We start from the raw sequence: 25567 nt of genomic DNA, 5'->3' as shown, positions 1-25567 counted from the left end.
GCCTGTGGCCACCTCCTCATTGTGACACAGGCCACACGCCTCAGAGGGACCTCCTCGCAGTGAGGGTGGCAGAGGGATGTGACTGGGACACAGCTTTCAAGTCACCGGACCTCTGGTCTGGCTCCCCCCACTGACCAGGCACTTGACCCTTCCCCTCCAAGCCTCAGGCTCCCCATCTGTAAAACGGGTCTAACCCTCACTGGGTGGGGTAGCTTCAAGAAGATGCAGGAGGAAGTCCTCCTCCCACAGGGTTCAGTCCACAGGGTGGGCTCAGTATTGATAAGGTCGTGGCTGCCATTGCCTGAGGCGCCAGTAATACTTGGGGACCCGGGCCTCAAGGCTGAGCCAGGTCTCTCCCGTGATGGGGGACAGGCTGAACGGGAGCAGAGCCGAGGCCTTGAGGACAGGTGTCCCTCCACCACCAGGGATCTTGGGAAAAGGTGGTTTGGACCCTGGCCCCGGTTCCTGTCCCTCCTTACCTCCTGCTCTGAGGCCATCTGGGTCCAGCTGTCCCCTGTGCGAGGGAGGCCTCCATGCCCTCCCACCTCCTGCTTGACCCCCGCTGGTCCCCCACAGAGGCCCGAGGGCCCCTTAAAGGCAGAGCACATTACCTGACCCCGGGTAGAATCCCTCCCTGCCCCCCAGCTCCAGGAGGTACCTGCCCAGCAGCCCACCCTGAGCCACCCTGGGCCACCAGGGGCTTCTGGCTCTGGAAGGGGTGAGGCTCGTGGCGGCCAGAAGAGCTTCCTTCCCTTCCCCACAGGTTCCTTCCCACCAGTGGGTCTCAGCCCCATCGTCACCTCCGGCACCTACAGTGGCCCTCGCCTGCTGCCCAATTTTGATAGCACTTTGGACAACCTGCACAGAACCCCTTATTACGAGGGTGGCCCACATGTTTGCCACCTGTGGGCCTGGTGGACACAGCTTGCCGAGGGTGGGCCTGGCTGTACCCTTCACCACGGGGTCTCAAGCACCCCAGAGTGTGACAATGAATGACTCCCTCCACCCACCCACCCACCCACCCAAGAAGAATGTATAGGTACCTGCTACGTGCCAGATGCCACCCTTGGAACTAGGGACTCCTGGGTGAATGTCACAGACAGGTCCTGCCCTCAGGCTGGCCCTCCCAGACCCCACCGTGAACATGATTCGAAGGGCCCCAAACCACACCTCCCAAGGCAGGCCGTCTGCAGGAGAATGTCCAGTTGCCCTGACATCGCCTCGAGCGTGGGCTGGAAACTGTCCCAAGTCTCTCAGCAAAACCGCAAAGTAGGCGGTTTGCTTTGGGGGACCCTTCCCTGCCCTCCAACATTTGTGGGCCACCTATACTGGAGGCCTGGCACGGGGCATCCAGAAAGGAGCAGGGAACACCGTGGGCCTCAAGCAGCCCCCAGTGAGTAGAAGGAGCGTATACACATAAGCACAGTAAACAGGAGGGGCTGTCTCTGCTTAGGGCATGAGGACTTGTGAGTTGGGACCTGGAAGATGAGTGGGGGAGGGTGGTGAGCAGAGGGAACGGTGCGAGCCAAGGCAAAACGGCTTGAGAGGTCCCTGGGTGACCAGTGAATGGGTACAAGGTGAGAAAGAGCAAGAGGCAGCCTGGAGAGGTACACTGGGGTCAGATTATAAAAGGTCTTAACGCTTACCACCCCTCCTGTACCCCAGCCCTGGCTCACCATCTCCATCGTGGCTAGGACTTTGAAAACCCTTCATTATTGTTCTCTGCCAGAACAATAATGAAGCATTCTCTACCTGAATGCTTGTCTCCTCAACATTCACACACTGAAAGCTAATCCCTGATGTGTATTTGGAGGCGGGGCCTCTGGGAGGTGATTAACTCCCGCGGTTGGAGCCCTCAGGAATAGAATCGCTGTCCTCCTAAGAGAGACTCCAGGGAGCTCCCTCACCCCTTTCACCACGTGAGGACGCAGCCAAAAGGCAGCTCTCTGTGCACCAGGAAGAGGACCGCGCCAGACGCTGAATCTGCCAGTGCCTTGATCTTGGACTTGAGGACTCCAGAACTCCAAGCAACACGTTTTCGTTGTTTACAAGCACCCAGTCCACGGTGTTTTAGTTACAGCAGCCCAAACGGACTCAGACACTCCCTCCGTCGACGCGTCTCCCCAGTTGCCCATCAGCTGTCACCAAAGGCTTATTTCAAACTAAGGTGTGAGTACTGCTAACATGTCCGGGCAGGGAAAAGACAGGTTTGTTTCGATTTTTTTTTTTTTTTTTTTTAGGAGGGTGACTTCTGGGCTTCCTCAAGCTGCCCTGAGGAAGCCGGCAAGGTTGTTAACAGCAGACAGCATAAGGTTCCAAATGACCTGGCGTCAAATCCAATCTCGGTCAGGGCCTTATTGTGCGTGACCTTGTGCAACCCCCCGTCACTTCTCCAGGTCTCAGTTGTCATGTGCACTGCATGGGGCCCTGTCCCCTGTGCAGGCTCACCAGATCGAGCAAAGGGAACAGAGCAAAGCCACACATACGGAAAACCCCAGATGCACAATTAAATTGGAATTCCAGATAAATATCAAATGATTTTTAGTGTGAGTCTGTCCTAAACATCACACAGACACACTGACACTGAAAATTTATTTGTCGCTTGTCTGAAGTTCCAGCTCAGCTGGGTGTGCTGGGTTTGATCCAGCAGCCCTGCTCTCTGGCACATGGACTGGGCGGTCCCAGGAAGGGCTTGGCCGGAGCACCTCACGGACGGTGGCGAAGGCACAGCCTTGGCTGTGACCCTGCACTTATGAGAGCGCAGAGAGTAAGATGGAGCCGGGCACCCTTCTCCTGGACTATTGGCAAAGGCGGATTCTTCTTGCGCTCACCTTTCTAACAGGTGTACCTAACACTTAGACTCCGCCTCTCAAGTCTGGCCCAGAATAAGCAGAAGGGCGGGACACCAGGTGTGGCACCTGCAGGAACCAAGTCTTAGGAGACCAGGCTGGAAAAACAACTCCACGGAAAGGAAGAGGCTTGTGCACACTTACTCACTGCACCTGCCCCAGCTGGGCGTGCAGACCCAGAGCTCACGCACCCTGGACCTCCCAGGGGCAGAGATTCCAGACAGCTCTGGGACTGGGTCGCAGAGAGCCTCAGCAGACCGCGGACCGCTCGTCTGTGGGCTGCAGGACTGGGGGCAGGCACTTCCTCTCCTGGGCCTCAGCTGCCTCGCCTGTAAAGTGGGGGTGATGGCAATAAATGAGACACATGTGTAATACACTTACATGTGTTCAGCCCAGTGAGCACTGTCCATGCCCCATCGTACCCACAGCTCTCCCTCCCCCTGCACAGAGGGGAGCAATCACATTCCTCAGAAACCACGAAGAAGCCAGAGCTGGAAGACTTGGGTTTCTGCCGCAGAGGACTGCTACTTTGCTGTGTGACCTAGGACAACACACTGCCCCTCTCTGGGCCTTCATATTATCGGCATCCTTGGAAGGCCCCACTCTATGAATCTAGATGAGTGTTACTGATTATGCATTTGCCCCCCTGGCAGGAACAGGGTCCCTGCTCTGGTCTACAACGGCACTGCTCAGTGGGACAGCCACTAGTCACACGTGGCTATTTCTGTGCAAATTAATTAAAATGGACAACTTGGTCCTCCCGTGGCACTAGCCACATCTCAAGTGCACACAGAGATGACCACCACCCCTGCACGGAGTCCTCCCAGCCGGGGCTGATCTAGAGGGCTCGCGATGGAGAAGGAAGGAAGCAGCCGGGTCTGCAGATGCAGGGACAAGGAGGAGGAAGCCTTTAGCCCAAGGCAACAGCTGCTGAGGAAGGGGCCACTGCTTCTGGAGAAATCGTCCCGGGCCTAGCCCAAGGACAGACAAAGGACAGATCAACTGAGTACCTTTCTGTAGTTTTTGGGCAGCCACAGTGTCCTCGTACCTGGGACAGGGGTGCGGCTAGTGGTGAAAGGGTGGGGTGCCACCGAAGAAGCCACAGACTCAGCAGAGCTCTCTAGGCCATGGGAGCAGCAGGGAGTGTTGCCTGGCGTCTCTCCTGCCCCAGGAGAAGCTGCTGCTTACCAGCAGTTATGCCCTAGGGGGGGCCTTACAGGCAAGGCAGGACAAGCAGTGGAAGCAGCTGGGCCCTCTTCCCTAGGGCCAGGGGGTGTGGCATCCTCCCACTCAGAGGTGTCAAGGGAGCTGGGGCTGACCCATCCCTTCTCTAGCACATCCCTTTTTGTCTGTGATAGCAATGAAGCTAGTGCTTAAAATGCCATTTGTCAGCCTCCCTTGCAATTAGGGTTGCCCATGTGACCGAGTTCTGGCTGGTGAGGTTGTAGGACAAGATCGCCAAGGAGGACTACCTTCCAAGAAAAAAGGGCTTGCCCCTTTTCTGCCTTCCTGCCTGGAAAGTGGACTTGAGCTGGAGCTGCAGCAGCCATTTTGTAACAAGGAGACAACAGGCACAGGGCAACAAACATGCCTAGGAGAGAGAACAGAGCCTGGGGCCTGGACAGCATGGCTCAGCCCTGTAGTTCCGTTGAGACCTGGAGCAGCACGGGCCGGGTAGGGCTGACTGGCACAGGGGCCCTTAGATTTCCCTGCTGATTCCAAGTCCGACTTCAGCTGGCTGCCAAGGGCCAGCAGCCTCTGTGGGTCTGCCCTGTGGCCAGCTGAGCTGTGGAATCCAGGGAGCGGGGGGAGGGGGAGAGGAGGAAGTGAGGACTGTGGGGGAATCAACACAGTGCAGAAGGGAGGCGCCCACCCTGGCGCTGGGGAAGAGCCCCCCGGTTTGTGATGAGCCTTTTCCAGGTCAACTCTTGTGAGCTCACAGGGGTGGGGAGAGAAGAAAAGGGAAGACAGTTGCTTTTTGTGCCTGTAGGCACCCCCAAGAATGGCCGGAACGAGGCACCGGGGGACCAAGAGACTCCTCAGGTGAGCTGCAGGTTTGTAAGCCCAGCCTCCCGCGGCCGAGAGTTTTCAATAACGCTGATCTTACAACGACCGCGAGTCCCAACAATTGCTCATCACTAGCATTTCTCCAGCACCTGCTCCGTGTGCCAGGCTCTGCTGTGCATCTATCACAGGGCTACTAGTCCGTCCCCACAATGACCCCATGAGGTAGGGCCTAGCGCCATCACCCCATTTTACAGGCAGGGAGGGCGAGGCACGGGGTTTAGCTGACTTGACTAAGGTCCCACGGAGTAGAGAGCAGAGCAGGGTCTGAACTGGGTGGTCTTGCTCCAGCACCCAGTCTCGACTCCGGTACTGTGTCACTTGCCAGGGGAGGGTCGGGGTGACACAGAGGGAGCCAGCAGGCCCCTTGGTGGACAGCAGTGGAGGCAGGCGTGCCCCCAGCCGGGGAGGAGCTTGCCCCTGTTTCCGCGGCAGAGCTCGGTCACAGTGGGCCAGCCTGCCCTGCACGGTGCTCCGGGCCCTCCCCCAGGGGCCAGTCCCCACGCAGCTCCGGACAAAGCAGGGGGCCATGGAGCAGCCTATGTTCCACACAGGCAGGGGCTCTGCTCCGCTTGCACAGGACACCTAGAGCTCAGCCCAGTGCCGGGCTCCTGGTGGACACGCCAGAATGATGCCCAGGCTGGGGGTGGGGGTGTGGTCAGCCAGCCTGGACACAGTCCTGGCTCCCCCATATCCCACCTATCTGACCTCTGGACAAGCGACCTCTGAGTTTACCTGAAAATGGAGCCAAGACTAGTCTCCATGGGAAACTTTAAACAAAGTAATCCATCTACGTGGAAACACCGAGGAAGGTTCTAGATGGGGGCCAAATGCAGCTTGTCATGGTCGTCATGAACAAGGGCACACACCTCCCTGACGGTCTGAAGGCAGGCCGGCCTCAGTGACCGCAGAGCCCGGGCTGTGGGACCCGCTCCGGGGGGGTGGCTCAAGGGGCAGAGGGGCTGAGCCACTGCCTGGACAGGGATGGCAGGAGGACAGCACGGGGGAGCTCCCTGGGGGCCAGGCTGCGTGAGGTCAGCGAGTCCAGGCTGGGAGTGACTGTCCCTGGTCGCCTTTCACAGGTGGACGCTTTGCGAAACAGCCAAGCACACGTCTGTCAAAACTCACCTGACTCAAAGCCGTACACGTAAGATGTGTGCATGTCACTGCGTGTCTATTGTACCGCAAGAAAAAATCTAAAATCGGGGTAACATGTGACAGATTTTCCATTAAAAACTCCTTTTTATAGCCCTTCTTCCCAACTCCAGGAAGACAGCCCACCGGCCCCAGGCCTTCCAGAGGCCTCCGTGGAAGGGGAGCCCGGGTCCCACACCGCCACCCTGGGAGGCTCTGTAGGTGGCTTGCACTCCCTACACATGCCTACACGCCCAGGAAACGCCGGGGCACTCGCCAGAGCTACTTGCCCTGCAGGAGGGAAACAGAAAACCGGGAGGAGGGTCCCACCCTGGCCCTGGCCACCCTGGGACAGCCGGATGACACAACTCTCTGACTGGGCCATGGTCCTTGCCAGTCCAAACACCCTTTCTCAGAGACAATGGCTGACGGCGCTACCATTTTCTAAGTAGCGGCTGTGCTGGGCACCACTCGCTGGCTTCATCTCGGTGGATCCTCATGGCACCTGTGCAGGGCTGGGCGAGCCTGCCTGAGGCTCGGCGACATTGGGGGTATGGGGTCAGGCCTGGGTCTGTGGGGCTCTGAAGCCCCCCTGCCACAGACCTGTCCAGGGGCGCCTGGCCAGTTGTGAGCACTGGCAAGGTGCCGCTGCTCCTGGGACCGCTGTTCTTCGGTTATTGGGTTTGGACCAAATCAGTTTAGGTGGTGGTGGGGGCGGGGTGGGGGGAGTTGGTGCTTAGTCCATTGGGATGACGCTTGTTCTAAAAATTAAGAATGTGATTGTCCTTGGAGGTTGGAGAGACAGGAGCTCCCAGACTCCCAAGCTAAGCTGTAACAGGACCAAGTGTGTCTGTTAACATGTCCGAAGGAGCCCGTACCCAGTGAAGGGGACCCCTGAAAAGGCAGAGTCAGGAGGGGGTCGCCGGTGAGCCCACCACTCAGAGGGGGTAAGGATGCCTGCTCTGCCCACCTGTATTTCTGTGGGGGTAACACATGGATAGAACGAGGTATGTCTGAGCTGCATTCCTAGATTCCCTCTGTCCTTGAATTTGCTCACGGTCAGCATCATAGTAACAACAGCGATGCTTTCGGAGCCACGAGCGCAGGTCAGCAAACACCGTTCTAAGTGAGCTACTTCTCAACCCTCACAGTAACCACAGGGGACACGCCCACTTTACAGGAGAAACTGAGGCCCGGAGAGAATACATGGTTAAACCCAGGTGGTCTGGCTGCAGGGCCTCTGCCTATAACCACTGAGTGATATTATCATACCCCTTCTACTGCGGGCACAGCCGCCTGCCCACCTGCACACTGACCCCCAGGGCCGCCAAAGCCTCCCACTCCTGCTCAGGGGGCCCCAGGCCCTCCTGGGCAGCTCCCACCATTGGCATCCTTTCCCCGGCATGGAAGGTCACAGAACCTCGGCCTTCTAAGCTGACCAGCACCCAAGTGGGGCAGGGAATGTGGGTCTGGAGCAACAATGCGGCCCCCGGTTCCAGCCTGGCCCCAGCCCTGAAGGGTCGGTCCTCAAAGCTCTGTAAATGACCACAGCTACCACCGGGGAATTCAGCCAGGTCGGTCTTGCATGTAATGGTTTACCTTGGGGAGTGAACTCTGGGAACCTTGGCCCTGGAAGAGCAGCCCCAGGGACGGGCCTCCGCCGGCCACCCAGGGAAGGGGTGAGGCGAGTCTTCGAGTCACTTCCTTCTGCTCGGCCACCCCGCAGGGCCAGCCGGGTGCCCACTCCTGTGTGGTCCCTGCGCGATAAGCTGAAAACAGACCCCTTGGGCCACCTCTGTCCCTGTTCCACATGCAGTCTGTCCCATCCCTCCCCTGGCCCCCACCCAGAGTGGAGACAGACCCACTAGGCAGGAATGGGCCCAGCAGCAGGCAAGTAAGAGCTGGAACAACGGCTTGCTGGGGATTTCATGCTCTCTGGGCCTTTGTCATTTGACCAAGATACTTAACCCCGTAGGGGTGACGGGAAGCTATACAGCACTTGCCAAATACCAGAGTCTCACATGACGCCAGGCTGCTCCTCAAAGGTGTCGATCCCAAGGCCATGCCCAGGCCTGGAGAGCCGCCTGGTGATTCCTACTGCAGGTGGGGTGGGGGTGGGCATCGCAGGTACCAGGTGACACAGTCTGTCTTTTTCTCATATTTCACGGTAATCACTTTTTCCTTCAGGCGCTGTTTAATCCGTTTCTCCTGTGGAGGCTGTTCCGGCACAGCTGCTGGCCTTATAAACACACCTCTAGCCAGACCGCCTTGGGCCCGACTGTCAAGCTAACCCTCATCAATGATCTGGGGGGCCCACGTTTCCCACAGGAGAACCATGCCCACCCAGCTCCTCATCCCAGGAATCCAATTCTCTCCAGGGACAGGGGTCTACATCCTTTCATCCCTTCTTACCAAGCACTGAGTCTGCAACGTGGGCCAGGTGCCAGAGATGGAGACAAGTCCCCTGCCCTAGAACAGTGACGGTCACAGATTTAAATGCAGAGATGCCCCCAGGAAGTTGAAGGATCATCAACCTCCAGCACACAGCTCTCTAACTCCCAGGGGTCTCCCCAATAACTCGAGGCTCAGTGCTGCAGAATGCGGTCCCTGTGGGTGGCCTGGTCTGATCCCTATAATGTGCCAGCTTGTCACTGGAGGTCCTCCTGTGTCCACTGCTCCGCAAGCCCAGGAAGGACAGCGTCTGGCAGCCTTTCTGGGCCTGTGGCTCGATGCCGCCACGGCACTCACCCACGTCCTCGGCTGTCTGCAAAGACCACTCAGCAGGTGATGCTCATTCCAGGGGTGACGTGAACCTTTAAGTACACCATCTGGCTGGGGGTAGGAGATGCAGACACTTTCCTGTCACCTGGGCGGCTGAGTCCCTGGCGGGCAGTGACAGCAGTAACAGCTCAGTCCCAAAGCCCAATGCCCAGGTGGCCTCGAGGAGCCTGCTCCTTATCCATTTGCTGGGCAGGAGAGGAAAGGGCTGGCCTCCCCTCAGGGCCTGGCCAGCCGCCTCCTCCGGCCTTCACGGAACAGTTTCCACTGGGACTCAGAAGCCGAGGCCAGTTTATCGTGTCAAGTGGGTTGACGGCAGCTGACCTGGGACACCCTTTCGGTGTCAGGGGGTCTTAACACTCTTGTCAAGCTGAGCCTCAATACCACTGTTCCTGGAATGCTGGCTCATCCCACCTTTTCAAACTCCTCCCCATCACTCCCTGGATGCGGCAGCAGGTGTTCGGTCAGCTGGCATCCATGCCCCCTGTCTTCCTGACACAGCCCCTCCCCTTCCCTCTGAGGAGCCACCGGCTCTTGAGGCCTGTGGTTCAGGGGTGGAAATGTGACCCAGTCTGGCCAATCAGAGCACTGAGTTGCCCTGGTCACTGTGATTGGTTCAGGAATGGGGCATGGCCCAAGTCAGTCCAATCAGAATCAGTGTCTGGACCAGGAACTGCGCCCTTTAATGATGGCTGTGGTGATGGAGTCTGGAGATGTGGGCGGCCACATTGCCACTGAGATGGGGGCACCAACAAGACAAAGACTGGATTCAGGTAATCCCTGTGTCCTGGATCACACCCCACCTGAAGCTAGTCTACCTCTGGACACAAGCCAATACATTCTTAAGCCAGTATGAGTTGCGTTTTCTATCCTTGGCAACAAAAAAACATCCTGATAAACTGCACCTGTCTGGGACCATTTTCTGGGTACCGAGCATCCCCACAAACGTAAAAACCACCTGCTGTGTGCTAAGCACTCCAAGCTATGCCTCTCCTTCAGGAGTCTAGTGACAAACAAAATGGGAAATGGAATTGCCTCCACAAACCAGTGAGCCCCCTCAGTGACCAGTCCCCCTGGCCTGAAACCCAGGAAGGCGCAAACTTTCAAGTTCGGCCTCAAGGCCATTTACAGACCTTTTCTGCCCCAAATCAGCCTTCGTCCTCTTCTCCCACCTAATGGGGTCCGAGAGCTCCAGTGGCACAGGGCCACCGTCCTTTGTCTGAGGAGTCCAGCTTCCATTTGGGTGTGGACCGTGGGCCTGACGCTGAGCCTGGCCCAGCGAATTCCCCGGCCAAGGCCGTCGAAGCAGTGCTGGCCTCTGCATTCTGCACATCAGAGACAGAGGCCACGACAGGTGGACCGGCTTGTTCGGGGCCGGGGGGCTGGTTCAGGCGGCAGAGCTGCATCCCTACGCACAAGTCTGTCTGACTGCAAAGCTCACGCTCGTCACCACTGGACAAGGCTCCTGGCCCTCAGTGTCACGATGGGCATGTTTCTCAAACCGCGTGCCGCGACAGAGAGGCTGACACAGGACTACAGAGATGGAGCCGGGCCTCTCTTACAGCTCTGGTGAAAATGGCTGGTGCCCCATCCTTGGCTTTTGCAACAAGCTTCACCCCTCCTCAAGGCCTGGCTCCTAATGGCCGTATCCAGGAGAGGGACAGCAACCACCGGGGTGGCAAGGCCTGTGTCCCTTGCCACCCAGAGTGCGCTGCAAGGCTTATCACAAACTGGGAGGAACCCGGCTGACTGGGGGGGAAAGCCCCACCCTTGCTTTCTTCCCCACCCTTGAGTCTGAGTCAGCACCAAAACACCCACATCTCAGCTTCCTTCCCCGCCCATCACCAGAATGCACAGGAGAGGATGGAAGAAGCTGCCTGTCCCACTTGTCAGACAGTGGTTCTCCTGGGTCCAGCTCCTGGTGGGAAAGCTACCTTCCTAGGAAGACTATGGGGAAGAAAGACATTTCTATCCCCATTTCGTAGACAGCCCATCGGGGGCCCCGAGGAAGGTGTCCGGAACCCACAACTTTGACTGCTAGGCCACTGGCACCCTTAACCGGGAGGCCAAACTGGAAACACGCTTTGGCTGGAACATTCTGCTCAGGCAGTCTCAGCCACCAACTCGGGGATTAAAAGCATCGAAATGAGCCAGGCATGCCGACGGCCCCCGCAGAGGTAAATGTTACACAGAGAAGGGAAGCAGGTGACCAGGGCCCAGCCCAGGGCTCTCCTAAACACCACCATCACATGAGGGCAGCAAGTCCGAGCCTCCTGCACCTTCAGACCCGTACCATGAACAGATCTGACCTTTCCAAACAAGCTGAACCAAGTCCCCGTTGCGGCCCAAGACAGACGGCAGGCCTGGACTTCCCGTCTCAAACGTGGCTTCGGAAGGTGAAACAAGAATGCGCAGCTTCTGCCGTGGTGTGACCTCTGAGTCCCTCAGCTTCCTCCCCTACCAAAGGCCAGTGGTGACTGGGGGCAGCAGTGCTGGAGCAGGCTGCTGGGGGCGGATCCCCCCTCTGCCCTTTGGTAGTTGTTCGACCCTGGCAGGGCCATTTCTCTGTCCTCTTCTGGGGAGTGGAGACGATGACAGTATCCGCCTCCCAGGGCTGCAGTGACGTTCTGCGAGTAACAGTGATAGATGCCAGGAGGCCGGGCACCGTGTAACCCTCAGCAAACGCTGGCACAGCTCCGATGCCATGACAACAGAGGCGGCGGGAGAGGGAGAGGGCGCCTGGGGTTTCCAGCCACTCGGGTCCTCCATGGTCACTCGCTGTGACGTGCCTGAGGATGGGAAGGCGGCAGGGGCAGTGCACCGATCCCTATAACTCACTGCTGATTACTCTACAGCCCGACTGAGCAGCTGCTCCAGGAAGAAATAAAATATGCTTTGCATACTTTAAATGTTCCTCTTATGAAAACTGGCACGGTTGCCTTTCTAAATTGTTTAGCAATAATGTCAGTAACGAGAGCACCGTTTGAGGCTCTCTCACCGCTGGAGCCGGGTCAGGGAGCCTGGGGGTTTGTGGGGCAGGGTTGGGTGGGGGAGGACAGGCTGGCCGCCAGCGCGGAGCCCACTGGGGCTTCCAGAAGGCGCCATCTGGGATTTTTCAGAGGGGCACTGGGATCACATCCTGGTGTCTTGATATGAAATTGGATCCTCCCTCTGGGAGCCAAGCCCCGAGCCAGCGGGGGGCAGAGGGGAGGGCCCTTCCGGCCTGGGATGCTTTCCCACACTCCTAGGGTGCCCCGGATTCCAGCCAATCCAGTTAATTGAAAAATTACCTCGGGCTGACAAAGAGCAGGCCCGGGCCACAGGGGCTGGTCACAGAGCCCCACTTGGCTTCGGCCTCGGCCTCGGCCTGACCGGGCCGCGACACCTGCGGCTGGGAGGCCGGAGCTGCGCTCAGCATCCCAGGGACAGGGGACGCTCCCTGTGCTGGGCGCACATCCTGTGCAGCCCCCAGCCACCTCAAAGCCTGAGGGAGGCCCAAGGGCCACATCTGAGAAGTCTGGGCCGTGGTCACCCAGGCCGCCGGGTGCCCCCTGCGGTATTTCCTCCCAGGATGCTGTTCTGCGATGTGCCTCAGGACCCCCCCCCCAAACCCCCAGTGCTAACATAACTCAAAAGCAAGCAGAGGCTAGCCACAGGCCCACTGCCTGGCTGGAACAAGATGGCACTTTCATACGCAGAAGGCCACGCTCGGGGCGGATATTGCTTAGCTGAACACTTAGTTTTTTCTTCCAAGGGCTCTCGATTACATCTGCCGTCCCAACCCTCTGGTAGGTACCATGTGGGTTTTACTGTCCTCACGAAGGAGAGTCAACCTGAGGCCCAAGCAACAGCTCCCCAGTCAGCCACCCAGAGAGTGTGGGCCCGGCTCCCCGCCCTGGTCCTCCCTGGTCCCTTCCCAACCCACCCATGCAGACTCGAGGTTATAACCCAGCCTCTCTGGGCTGTTCCATCCTTTCCTGTCCTCCTCAGGCCCCGGTCTGTTCACAGGGCCGGGGGTACCCACAGTTCCAAAGTGGCCCAGCCCATTTCCAGAGGCTTCTGCAGTCACAGATTCTGAGACTTCTAACTGGGAGATCAAAGGGGACCCCCACAGCCCTGTCCCTTGCAACTGTCAGGCCACAAACATCAGGACTAAAAATGAACAAACTGATTAGAAAAACACCCCTATTTCACTTGGGGAGTTTCAGCAGTGTGGTCTATGAAGCAAACGTATTATTAAGACAGAAAAATGTGGGCTATTTGGGGGGTGGGGTGCGGAGTGGTGGGAGGAGGAGGGGAAACTTGAGTCCCTGAGTTACTGCTAAGTGTGTGTGCGTGGACAGAACTTGAGTGCCAGCCACTTGTGCCTCGGTTCTCTCACCTGTCAAATGGGGCAGTAACAGGACCTACTTCATGGGGTTGCTGTATTAAATGAGTAACTATACACATAGAGTGACTATACATAAAGAACAGTGCTTGGCACACGCCACGTGCTACATCCTCGTGTGCGCTCGTTCTTTCCCCTCCCTGTCCCTCTCCCCCTCTGGGAGCCACCGCCTTGTGCTTCTGAGGTCAGCCCCCGCCTGGCAGTTCTGTCCTGGGATCCCCAGGGGCTTCTCCTGGAACTCCTGACCGGGGCGCCCAGGCAGAACATTCTTGTGTGAGAGGCGTCCAGGGTGGGGCTCCCAGCAGCGGGGTGCTGGGTGCTGAGGAAGTGGCCAGGCCGTCCTAATCTGGAGGCCTGGGCATGGGAAGCTCCCTCTATTTTGCCGCCTGCCCTCCTCACTGTCTCCAGTTTATGGACTGAAAAAGGAAGAAGTAACTTGAACTCCTGCTGCGGGCTGCCGCCTTGCCACCAAACGCTTCCCCCGTCTGTCTGGCCCACTCCGCCAACATTTCGCAAAGGTCAAATGCTCATTCTGCTCTGCACACCGCCCCTTGGGAGAGCAGAGGAGAAAACTATTCAAAAAATGTAAATTGAAAAAAACCATGGCTCTCGGGCTGCTCCCCCCCCCAACTCCTACAGGCATGCGCGGCTCACACCCAGTTCCACAGAACGCACAACCATGTCCCAGCACCTTGGTCTTACAGCCAAGTAGGGGAGAAAGAGATGATGCAGAACTTTCAGCCATGGTGACCGGCCGGCCCCCAGGCTGTTTCTCTTGGAGGAATACGAATGACTTTGCCAACCCAGACAAGGCCGTCTCTTGTACTCTTGTACAGGGCAGCACCCTTCCAGGTTCTTCCGGAGTACCTCCTGGTGGGAGCCACCTGTTCTATGCCCCAGCACCAAGCATAGCCCTGACCCAGGAGCTGAGCCCAAGAAGCACCTGCTGAGCTGAACTCAGCCCAGGGCACAGGCTCAGGGTGCCTTAGATCGGGCCAAAGACCCCTAGGACCTACACTCCTGGACACAGGTGCTTCAAGACCAAACAAACATGCTCTTCTTTCAAGCCTCTCTCTTCTTCCAAGCTCCACCCCTCCTGCCCCCGCCCCTCCCCCAACCCCGCTCTGCACCCACAACCAGGAGAAAATGGTAGGTTCTCGGGTTGCTGGCCACAGCGTCGAAGTGCCCAGTTTGAATGAAGGCAAGTGTTGTCAGAGACGCTAGATGGGAACGGTTTGGAGCAGGTCAAGGCTCTTTGCTGGTCTATGGAATTTACTCTCTTAAGTCATTCTCCTCCTGCCCTGCTCTCCTGAGCTGAGCTGCTAGATCTTCCCTCTTTCTTCTCCCCAGTCCACAAACTTCAAACCTGGAACATCAGGCCCTAGTCTGGCACCTCCTTCCCAAGACATCTGAAATACTGTGGACACTCGTGGCAACTTGAGGAGATAGAGAACAGTTAGCGTGACCGGGGTGTACAGGACTGGAGGGTGTGTGTGTGTGGGGGGTGATGGAAAACAACCCCCTCGCCCCCCGTTTGCAGATGCCTAAAAACAGCTTCCATGGTCAGGCAAAGCTGCAGAAAATAAGGCAACTGCCCTAACCAGGAGCAGGTGCTTGCATTGTCACTGGACTGGTAACAAGAAAAGGCCCTGTGTCCTGTGGGCTCGCTGCCATGTTCCTTTGGAATTGCAGGCTGATCACCAGCCAGGCCAGTGAGGTCACTCCATCTGCAGTGGTAGATGGTACGTAATAGCTGCAGACATTCCAGGGATCAAAAAAAAAAAAAACAACAAAAAACAACCCCCCACACCCCACAATGCAAGCTCTGGTTATTCTTCAGCCTCCAGGCCCTGGACAATGCAGCCCAAACCCAGGAGGCCAGGGGACAGGGTGGGGCAGCAGGTGAGCAGATGGCACAGCCCTCAGCAAAGGCCATGGGCAGAGCTCAAGAGTTTCAGCTGAGGCCCTTTCAGTAATTACGAAGATTAAGCCGGGGTGACCCTGCTGCCCAGGAAATTGTTCCTGTTCCTGATCTCTGGAAAAAGCTATAAATCTCCTCCAAATTGCCATTTTCTCTGCGTGCACACCTGCAAAAAGCTAATTTGGGGGGAGTGTGAGGGGAGGGACCAAATGCCCAACCAAGACTGGCCCGGCCCTGGAAGGTAGGTGGCTGACACAAGTTAAACATTTCCAGGCAGAGAAACTCGATCTCCTTTCAACTGGTCAGCATTCAGTGTATTAGTTTTCTCTCCAGTATCTCCTTTTGTAACCTCTTGGCTGCACGCAAATATTCACGAGACCCTCTTGCCAAGAGGCGAGTGCTGTTTATTTGGCCATGGATGCTGCTTGTGGAGTCCACTAGGAGTATGTGAGCTTGTCACTGAATGTCTTTGAGGTCCTTCTGGCCTACGAGCTGTCAGCTCAGGGGTGCAGGGTGGGCTGCAGAAAGGGGGAATGGAGTCCTAATTCTGGAGCCCTGTCCTGGCCAGGTGACTGTGCCCGCCCCACTTGCCCTAGAAGCATCGTGTGGAGTTTCTAGCTCCCTGTCCCCCTGCCTGTTCCCAGGAGGACCCCCTGATGCCTTAGGCTCCTGACAAGTCCTCTTAACAAACATCAGGAGAGCCTGGAGCACCTGGCTGGGTGTGGGGGACATTCTCGGACATGCAAGGGGAGGTTCTGGCTCCTGCAGCTCTGTCCAGCCTCATGAAGGGCTCCCGCTGGGTGGATCAGAGCAAGACGCCCTGCCCTACACTCCTCCCCAGCGCAATCTGCTCTGTCCCAGCTGGGAGGAAAGACACCCGGGGAAACAAAGCTGGTGCAGGAAGCCGCCGTGTCTGTCTTTTCTTGTCGGAGGAAACAGATTAAGTGTGTAAGATCCTCAAATAGCAGGACATGGGCCAGAGACTGGAGGCCACAGTGAGAGCAAGCTTTGGCTCAATATAAAGGTGAGTGAAAGCTTAAAATGAATCAAAAATTATAGGGGCTGCCTAGAGAGGATATGAGTTCCAATCTTGGAAGGCATTCAAACTCAGAAGAAACATCTGTACTGGACATTGAGTCAATTAGTTGTCTTTGCCTCACATTTCCTAAGTAACTACTTACTCAAAGCCCCTGAAAGGAAGCAGCCTGATACACCAGGTACCCTGCCCACCCTTACAGATGCAGCTGACTGGACCAGGGTGGGTCACCTGATGCAGGTTCTGTCAGACAATTGGTTAGGCAGGGACTAATCAGATTCTCTGTCTCCCAGGCATTGAGAAGACTGAAAGGTTATAGGCCAGGCCATGGGGTTACTGGCAGAGCAGTAAAGCTAGGGCGAATCCTTGAGGGCCAATAGGAGGGAGGTGCAATAGAGATATAGAGATAGAGAGATAGAGAGATAGAGAGATAGAGATAGAGAGAGAGAGAGAGAGAGAGAGAGAGAGAGAGAGAGAGAGAGAGAGAGCCAGCACGAGAGCGAGCGAGCGAGCTGCGCGAGAGCATGGCCCCAGGCTCCCAGCACTCCTGCTGAGTCCCTCCATGGTTGGCGGTCCCTACGTGGACTTTCTTGAGGTTGCCTGATGTGACATTAAAACAAGCCCAGCTTTGACTTGAGCTTCCCTGGCTGTGAGTGCTGCAGCAAGAGGCAGGGCCCTCCCTGGGGGATGATGGCCAGGCTGGGTGAAGTCTCAGTCAGAACTGGCATTCTGAGGCTGGCTGCGGGGTCATGCATAGCCTGTGTGTGGCCCCCCACATGTACTTCCTGCCCAGCACAGGGCCCAGGCCCTGACTGTATGCCGAGGAGAACAAAGCTCAGTCATGGCCAAGACTCTCTGCATCCCAATAGGCAGAAAAGTGCATGGTGAACCACACCCTCAGGTACACACCCCCCGCTCCGTGGAAAGGCATGTCCTGTACTGCCGATGCCAGTGCAGACCTCACACTTGATCAACATCGTTTCATTATATGCAATCCATTTAAGATGGCTTATTACACAACAGTCGCTCCACTTACTAAGCACCTGCAGAATGCTATCAAGCCCTGCAGGGTGCGTTCCATCATTCCCACGTTAGAAGATGAGGATCCTGAGGTTCAGGAAGATTAATAAGCAGCATGGCCAAGAGCTCTGGTGTGGGCTTCCCTCAACTCCCCCGCTCCTGACAAAGTGCCATCAGACGCCCGCCTGTGTTGGAGAGCAGGCCAGCCCCAGCTGATGCTTCTCTAGAAACCCCTCCCCAGCAAGACCTCCCCGTGCCTCCACGACTTTATCTCCTGCTGATCATCCGCTCAGATTTGTCCAACTTGGGCATCTCTCTGGTCACCTCATACCACTCCAGCACCCATTTCAGTGCTGTTTTTCTCCCTTGAGCATCTACTATGTGCCAAGCACAGTGCTCAGCACTGTGCATACAATCTCATTTACCCCTACTAGCTAGGGAGGGCATCCCAATTCACAGGTGAATTAACCAAGGTGCAGAGAGGTTAAGTAGCTTGGAACAGTTTGCACCCAGGCAGCCTGGCTCCGTGGCTCTGAGCATTTGGTGCCCGGTCTCCATGTCCCCTCATTCACAGCCCTGGGTCCAGGTACTTGTCTCAGTGTGGGAGCTCACTCTCTCTCCTCCATGGGGGGCTGATACCAAGTGAAATGGGGAGCCGGTACCTGTGCCCTAAACAGCCCCAGGCACAGAGGCAAGCCCCCTGGGCCCTTTTGCTAAATTCTTACCTTTCTGAGCTGCCCACTCCCTGCCTTGCTGGGAATGGATTCAGGGCCTATCTAGGGGGATCAATCAGTGATTTCCAGGGAGGTGGCCAAGCTCCAGCGGCAGCCGGAAAACCTGACTTCCGATGGGAAGGTTGAGAGAAGCAGATGCCGCCTGGAACGCGCCGAGTGCCAGCTGCCGCCACTGACCTGTGTGTGCTCTGCCATACCAGAGACGCTGCAGGAGGCTGGTCACAGCATGCACTTATGCCGGCCAAGGAGGGAGCAGGCACACTGGGGTGGGGATGTTCAAATCAACCCCTCCAAGGCCCCATGCTCAGAAAGCCAACAAGCCACTGGGGGCAGGTGTGATAAAAGCAGCATAAACAGAAGGGTGGGGGAGAAAGGAAGGGTTGTAATTACCTATGACCAGGAGAAGGCAGAGGACTCTGGGAGGTGGCAACTTCTTACCTGCTCCTCAGAGAAGGAGAAGGAAGGGAAAGGGGAGAAAGACTTGGACAAGTAATAGAAGAGGAAACTGAGCTTCTCCACAGGGATCCAGAACAGGGTCTGGCCCGTGGCAGGTGCTCAAGAAACTCTGCAAAATAATTAGGCAATAGGGTCTGCACCTGAGGCTTTCCTTTGACTCCCACGATACCTAGCCAGGGGAACAAATTCACAAGGTGCTAAAGGAATCATCGCCACAGTATGCGGGGGGGCAGCTCCGGGGTCTGCCTCCCGGCTTCCATTCCCAGCGATGAACATTCTTCCTGACTTTCCTTTGAGAAAAACCCCACTTTCAGCCTGCGTGTTTCACTGGAGGCCAACAACCCCAACTTTTTCCAGGGAAGGGCACATGACCTGGGTCTGGCTAATCAATGCATTCCATGCTAATGGACCAAGGGATTGGTTCAGAGCTGTCACGGGATTAAAGCTAAGCCAATGAGAGTCACCCCTGGGATTTCTGCTGGATATCCTAGGAATGGAGTGTGCTCTCTACATGAGAATCCTAGAAAGGTAAAGGTTACTTAGACTTGGTGGTCATTTTTGCCACCAGAGAGGACAGAGCCCAAACAGATGAAAGGAGAGTTGGGAGATGACATCATTTGAGCCCCAGGTTGCAGCTGTGCCTAAAGTTAGCTCTACCTCTGATTATTTCAGTTACGGGGAGCTATTAGTTTCCTTTTTATGAGTCAGTTCCAGTTGTTTCTAACATTTGCAACTCAGACGGTCCTGTAACTACGTGACTGCCTGGGCAGGTGGGAGGAAAGTGGGAAGCGCAAACAATACCAAGTTAGTTTTTCCCTTGATAAACAGTTATTGAGCACTAAGCATAGGCCTCTCTGAACCTCAGGTGCCACCCTTACTGGTGGAGATCATGCCTCCCTACCTCACGGGGTGAACTAGAGAGTCCCTGAACCCTCCTCTCACCTCTGTGATCGCTAACACGTGAAGGCCAAGAGCAGCAGCAAACACCTGTGCAGAACCCACCCCCACCTGAGCCTATGGCTGGAGTTTGAGGAGCCGCCCCAAGACCCTCTCACTTCACAAGGGCGCAGCCCAGCTCAGGGACGGGGCCCCAGGGAGCTCCCCACCAGGGCTGGGCTGTGCCTGATACCTCTGAGGGACAGCATCTCTGTTATTCCTCAATTCCGACTCTGCCATGCCACAGCTGAGGCCAGACACAAGTGATACTGCAGTGTTGACCGCAGTGGGGACAGGAAAGTGCTGGCAACCTCAGGCTCCGGCTCGGCTCTTAGGCTGAATCTTGCCTCCCTTGCTTCCTGGCTTTATGGCCTGGGGCAAGTTTCTTAACCTCCCTGTGCCTCAGTTACTTCATCTGTGAAATGGGGTGGTTAATGGACCAAATTTATTTGGGTTGTTTAATGCAGGCAACTCTGCAAAGCAGGGGTCCTTAGATCAGGTTCCCTGATCCATGAGACTGAGCGTGCTCCAGGCCGGGCAGTGTCTCTTCCAGTCCTCCCCCCACTCCACCCCACATCTCCCCACCCCACCCCACGCCCCCTGAACCTCCAGAACTGACAGCATCCCCGCTGGAGCAAAGCCAGCCTCCCTCCCTCCCCTCCACACGTCAGTCAACGTCTGTGCCCCTCTCTGCTCTCCAGAAACAAGTAACTGGGGGTGGGAGAAGCTGTCAGTCTCCTGTGCCTCCCTCTTGTAAGCTCCTCTTTCTCATTGGCCAGTGGGGCGAGGTGTGGTTTTTGCATTTTCTCCACGCTTTCACCCAGGCTATGGCTGCCTGGCCTGAGAATGTGGTGGACTGTGGAGGTGTGGGACCAGGGAGCCCTCCTGGCACCTCCAAGGTCACACTCTCCACCTGCCCTTTCCTGCCTTTATCTTTGTGCAGGCTCTACATTCCAGAAGGGAACTGGGGTATGTTTACTGACCCCTCCAACCCCCCTGCAATTACTGGTGGGGCTGCAGGTGTTCTCCAGGTGCTGGCCAGCCTGCCAGGTGAGGCTCATCCACTGTTGTGCCAACAGATCAGCCAGACACGGTTCCTCCTGAGGTCCTGAGGGAGTGGGGGGACAGATGGGAAGCGCCCCATGGTGTCTGCCCCTGAGGAGGTTACAGGTCAGCAGGACCTGGTCTTGGCTACAGTGTGCCCAGATGACACCCACCCACGGCCTCGCAAACACTAACGCAGAGGGGAGGGAACGAGCAAGAAAGGCTTTGCAGGTGGGCTGGGGGCCGGGACAGGGTGAAACCTAGTGCAAGGTGGAAAGATAATCCTGGTAAGGAGGAAAAGGTGGGGGTGGGAATGAGCCGGCTGATTCACTGCACAGTGAGGATACCCCGAGCTCCTCAGTGGGAGTCAGAAGAGGGGCTGCCAACTGTTGGGGGTGCCCAGCACCAAACTCGGGCCAGAGCAGATGCTCAAGTCCTGCTGGTGGATGAACCCCGAGCCTTGTTGGATCTGAGGGGGCACTGAGGGAGGACACCCTCCTGGTACAAGTTAAGGCTTCTGGCCAGTGCAAGCCCGTCTATAGAATGTAGGCTGGTGTGGGGCCCAGGAAAACTGCAGACTAATCAGGATGAGCTGGTCACTGTAGGCACGGCCTGTGCTCGCCAGCACCCCAGAAGGAACAAGATCACCGACGGTGCCGACCACATTTGTAAGGTGCCTTGAAGTGTGCAAAGCATGCCCAAGTCCATGGGCTCGGGCCAAGCAAGCACGTGGCACTGTGGACCTCATTTCATGGAACAGGGAAACTGAGGTTCAGAGGGGAGTGACGTGGACAAGGAAGGCCTCCCCCGCCTTCTGCACACACCCAGGCAACTGCTGTCTGTGGAGCACCGGTGCAGGCTGTGCCCACCTCCTCCAGGCTGGTGGATGCCAGGGGACGAGGCAGAGGCCCAGTCCTCAAGAGAGGCTTGGGGGCCCTGGGGAAACAGGGCCATCTGGCCCTCTGCTCTTGAGATTGGGGCATCGGGTGAACAGAAGGCCACCACCTGGGACGCAGGGAGAGAGGATGGGGATGGGGTGCTGCTGGCCCCTGCTCTGCTCGCCTGTCCTGTAACTTCCCCATTATGGCTGCCCCATGGGTAAGGCCAGGATCCCCGAAGGCCCCTGTAAAAGGCACGATCATCTCGCAACACACCCAGCAGTCCCTGGCGTGAAAGGGGCCTGGCAGGTCTTGGCAGCTGGTAAGAGAACAGACTGGGGCAGAGAGGAAAGGGATGGGGGAAGGATGAGAAGACAGAAGAAGATTTGCGGAAAAATTTAAGCGGAAGGAGCTTCCTAGGAGAGTCTCGTTCAGTGACCGGTTTCAAGCTGTAGCTCTGTCAGCATCGCCTTGGGGTAGCTCATTAAGACACTGCCTACTAGGACCCAGCTTGGCTTCTGATCCCGCAGGTTGCTGTGGGCTGAGACTCTGCATCTCTACCAAGTGAGGCCGATGCTGCTGGTCTTGGCACCCCATCTCGGGAACCACTGGCCTGGCTCACGTGGTTGTCAGGGGTGGGGGGCAAAGGCACAAGGATGCCAATGGGCCACTGGAGGCTGGAAAAGCCATGGGAATAAAGATGGAAGGTGCTGGAGGCCTTGGTCCTCAAATTTCAGGGTGGGTGGAGGAATGTCTAAAATGCAGATTCCTGGGCCCCCCGGACAGTTAATTGTCCAGGTCCATTAGGGGCCTAGGAACTTAAAACCCACACCATTAGGTGTCCGAGTGATCCCAACGCAGGCGTTCCAGGGGCCACGTGGGCAGCACGGCAGCCTCAGAGGAGCACGGTGCCTTTGGGAGCTGTGACGGGCCAGTGCTATCTCTATCATGACATGCTCTGAAGCAGAGCCAGCTGCACCGTCGAATCCAGTGGCCACTAGCCACAGGTGGCCTTGCACACTTAAATCTGAAACTCAGTTCTTCTGTCACACTAGCTACATTTTAAGCCCAGCGGATAGCACAGATACGCGACATTTCCAGCTCTGCAGAAAGTCCTAGCAGACAGCTCTGGCCTGGAGAGACCGTGTTTTGAGTGCCTCTGTTTCCCCTTCTATATAAAGGGCTCCTCTCGGGTCTTTCCCAGGGTGCAGGAGGGAGGAGAGGCTCCACCAGGGGAGATGTTTCCAGTCCACACTGGAAGCCCCCCCCTGCACCTGCGGCAGGCGGCAGCCTGACTCGGTGGGGTGGCCGAGAGGGGTGGCCGAGAACTCATCTGCCCCAGAACCAAGGGGAGAGAGCCTCTACTCCTGCAGAGGGGATCCCAGGGATGCAAGCTTCCCTCCTGATTGGCCGCTAGTGCAGCCAGGAGGGCCTCCAGGAAGCACAGGAAGGTGAGGGCTGGCGCTGTGGAAAGGAGGGCTGCCCAGCAAAAGGCCAGCGGGGATGGAGGAAGGTCTGCTTAGGATCAGTGATGGCGTCGGCCTCGGTCGGATGTCTGAAGCTGACAGGCAGCAGCGGATGGTCAGGGTGTGCAGGTGGCTATAGTCTGGGGATGCAAAGTCATAGACCCACCTGGTGCGGCCCCTCACTGCACCACCCACCCTGCAACTCCACCAGTATGTGGCGGCCAGGGCGGGAAAGCTGAGCAAGCTGAGAGCTTAGAGGGATTGCTGGCCTCAGCCCCCACCTGTACCCCAGGGCTGATGCATCTGCCCCCCCACCCTGACCCTGCAGGGCACCCCCAGCAGGAATGTTGTCTCCCTGCACCTCTCAGCATCACCAGCTGCCCTTCAGCTGGAGGCAGGTGGCCAGGGCCCTGAGTGCTCCTTCCGCTCAGCAGCCACAAGCACACTACGGAAACCAAACTGACAGAAGCCCGTGCCATCCCCTTCAAAAAAACCCCAAAAACCTACATTGAACAAAATCAACCAAACAAAGATGAAGTGTTTGTTTAATGCATCGCGGTGGCAGAGGCATTAATACCACCCTGGTTTGAATCACAGGAAAAGAGAAATGAACTTACTTCTTTCCCGCACCTTCCCAGCACACCTGCGAGGTGACGGTGTTTTAAAGGAAGGCAGTGAAGGAAACACGGGGGACACTGCAGGGAGGACGGGGGTTGGACGTGTGGTCCCAGGGCCATCAGCCGAGGGGGCGGGGTGGGCAGTGTGGAAGTCCTGTGTGACTCCACTTACACGAGGCGCCGGGCACAGGCCAATGCATGGAGACAGGCAGTAGAGTGGCGAATAGCGGAGGCTGGGGTGGGGGGTGGGGAGGAATTGTTTAGTAAGGGCGTATTCAGTTTGGGATGATGAAAATTGTGAAAATACTTAATGGCACTCAACTGTACACCTAAAAACGCCTGCATTTGGGCTATATATGTTTTGCCACAGTGAGAAAGGAGAGAAAAGGCGTAGGGTCCTCAGCTCTACCCCGGATTGACGGAGCCCATTTCTGGAAGTGGGCCCCAAGAATCTGCATTTGAGCCCGCTGACCCCAGGACTCAGCTCGCTGCAGGTCTCCCACGCCGTGGTGGAGGGCGACAGGCCTCCCACGCCGTGGTGGAGGGCCACAGGCAGAGCCTTCCCGCCCCCAACACTACCACCCAGGTCCCGAGGCTGAGAAAGTCCAACAGCAGAGAAAGTGACAGCACTCCGCCCTCACCCACGCTCCCCTCTGCACGTTGACGAGGTGCGAGGGGCCAGAGGAAGCACAGAGGAAGCACTTGCTGAACACGCCTGCCATGTGCGCGGCACTCAGGGCAACGACAGAGGGATCCAAATGGGCCAGGGCGGGTGGGCGGCCAGGCTGGGGGCCTGAAAAGCAGGCCCCACGGTGGGGGGTGGGGGGGCTGGTGCCAAGTCCAAACAATCCGAGTGCACCCTGGGTCAAGGGTGTCGTCTCCCGTGCCCCTCGCAGCCCAGCCCAGTGCCTGGCTCCACCTCGGAATTCAAGGAAGAAGGAATGTTGGTTAAATGAAAGGCCCTGGAATGCTGCTGGCAGCCTGGGGTGCGGAGTGGGGCTTCTGCGCAAAGACAAAGCCGAACTCGGGCTGTTCCCCTCCGGCTGTGCAGGTCATGAGTGTGCGAGACAGAGATGCATGGGCCTCTCTCGAACGGATTTAGATTCTGAGCCCGTGGGGGCCTGGAGAAGGGGGGGGTGGCGCACAGACCGGACTGAAAAAGGAAAAGTGGGATTTAACTAGGGCATCCAGATACCCACTGTCCACTTTGGGACCCCTGTGGGAGGAAGGAAGATGCTGCTGAGGATGACGTTGGGATGCAGGGGGTGCACCGGAGCATAAGGCCTTCTTGGTTTCTTACTGTAAGATCAGCCCAATTCCAGAAAGGCAAATGGCCAAGGTTTTCAAAGTCTGGTCCGTGAAACCTCTGTATCAAAAATCACCCAGGGCACTTGATAAAAATACAGATTTCCGGGCCCCTCCCGCCTACAGAACCAGAATGGAGGTGAGGCCTGAGAATCTGCACACCAGCAAGCACCCAGACATGGGACCAAGTCTGAGGGGGCCAGGGAAGAAGAGGGTGAGGAGAGAAAACTCGCCGCTTTGCTAAGACACCCATGTGCCTTTAGTTTTCACACTGACCCTGGAAACCACCCCACCTTGGTCCCTTCCTCTCCCGGGCCTCAGTTTCCTCCCCTTGAGGAGGGAGTTGAGTTGCCCCCAGCACTACTAAGGTTTCCGTCTCAGGACTCTGCATTCTGGGTTCCCAAATGGTCAGGGTCAGACCTTCCGTCTAGGGCCAGCTGGCCTCTTTGGTTCTGGCTGGGGCATTGGGGCGAGTGGAGCCAGGGGCGCAGTCTAGGCCCCAGAGCCCCTCACTCTGATGGCCCCTGGCTGACTGCAAGCCACGGTGCCCAAGATGCCAGGGAGAGGGTCCCATGACTCAGTGTCGCAGCCTATGCCTAGTGCCCTGGTGGCCCTCGGGGATGGTCCATCAGCTGATGATGGAAGTTTCAGGGAGAAGATGCGATAGTCCTGGGGCAGCCTGGAGCAGCCACTGACTACAACCTGTGTAACCTCTTTAAGCCTCAACCATGTCACCTGTAAGATGGGCAGAATGCCACGTATCTTACAGGGGGGAGGAGAGATCAACAGGAATGCAAGTGACAAGCGCTTGGTTCCTGGCTGGCCCTTCGTAAATGGCTCCCCATCATTCATGGGACCTTACCAAAGGCAAATACACATCCCTCCCTCCCTGGGTGCACAGGACTTCAAAGGGAGCGGTGCCCTGGTGAGGCTGAGCCGCAG

The 25567-nt window shown here is 57.2% G+C and overlaps 1 protein-coding gene across 8 annotated transcripts in view; it reads right to left on the bottom strand.

Annotated features, from left to right (window-relative positions):
- The window catches only part of KAZN (kazrin, periplakin interacting protein), a 386173-nt gene that overhangs the window by 96310 nt on the left and 264296 nt on the right, over window positions 1-25567 (bottom strand). The window lies entirely within an intron of this gene.

This window comes from Desmodus rotundus, chromosome 3 (genome assembly GCF_022682495.2).
Source record: "Desmodus rotundus isolate HL8 chromosome 3, HLdesRot8A.1, whole genome shotgun sequence".
NCBI classification, from domain to species: domain Eukaryota; kingdom Metazoa; phylum Chordata; class Mammalia; order Chiroptera; family Phyllostomidae; genus Desmodus; species Desmodus rotundus.
Note: the sequence above shows the minus strand (reverse complement) of the source record. Positions and strands in the feature narration are given on the sequence as shown.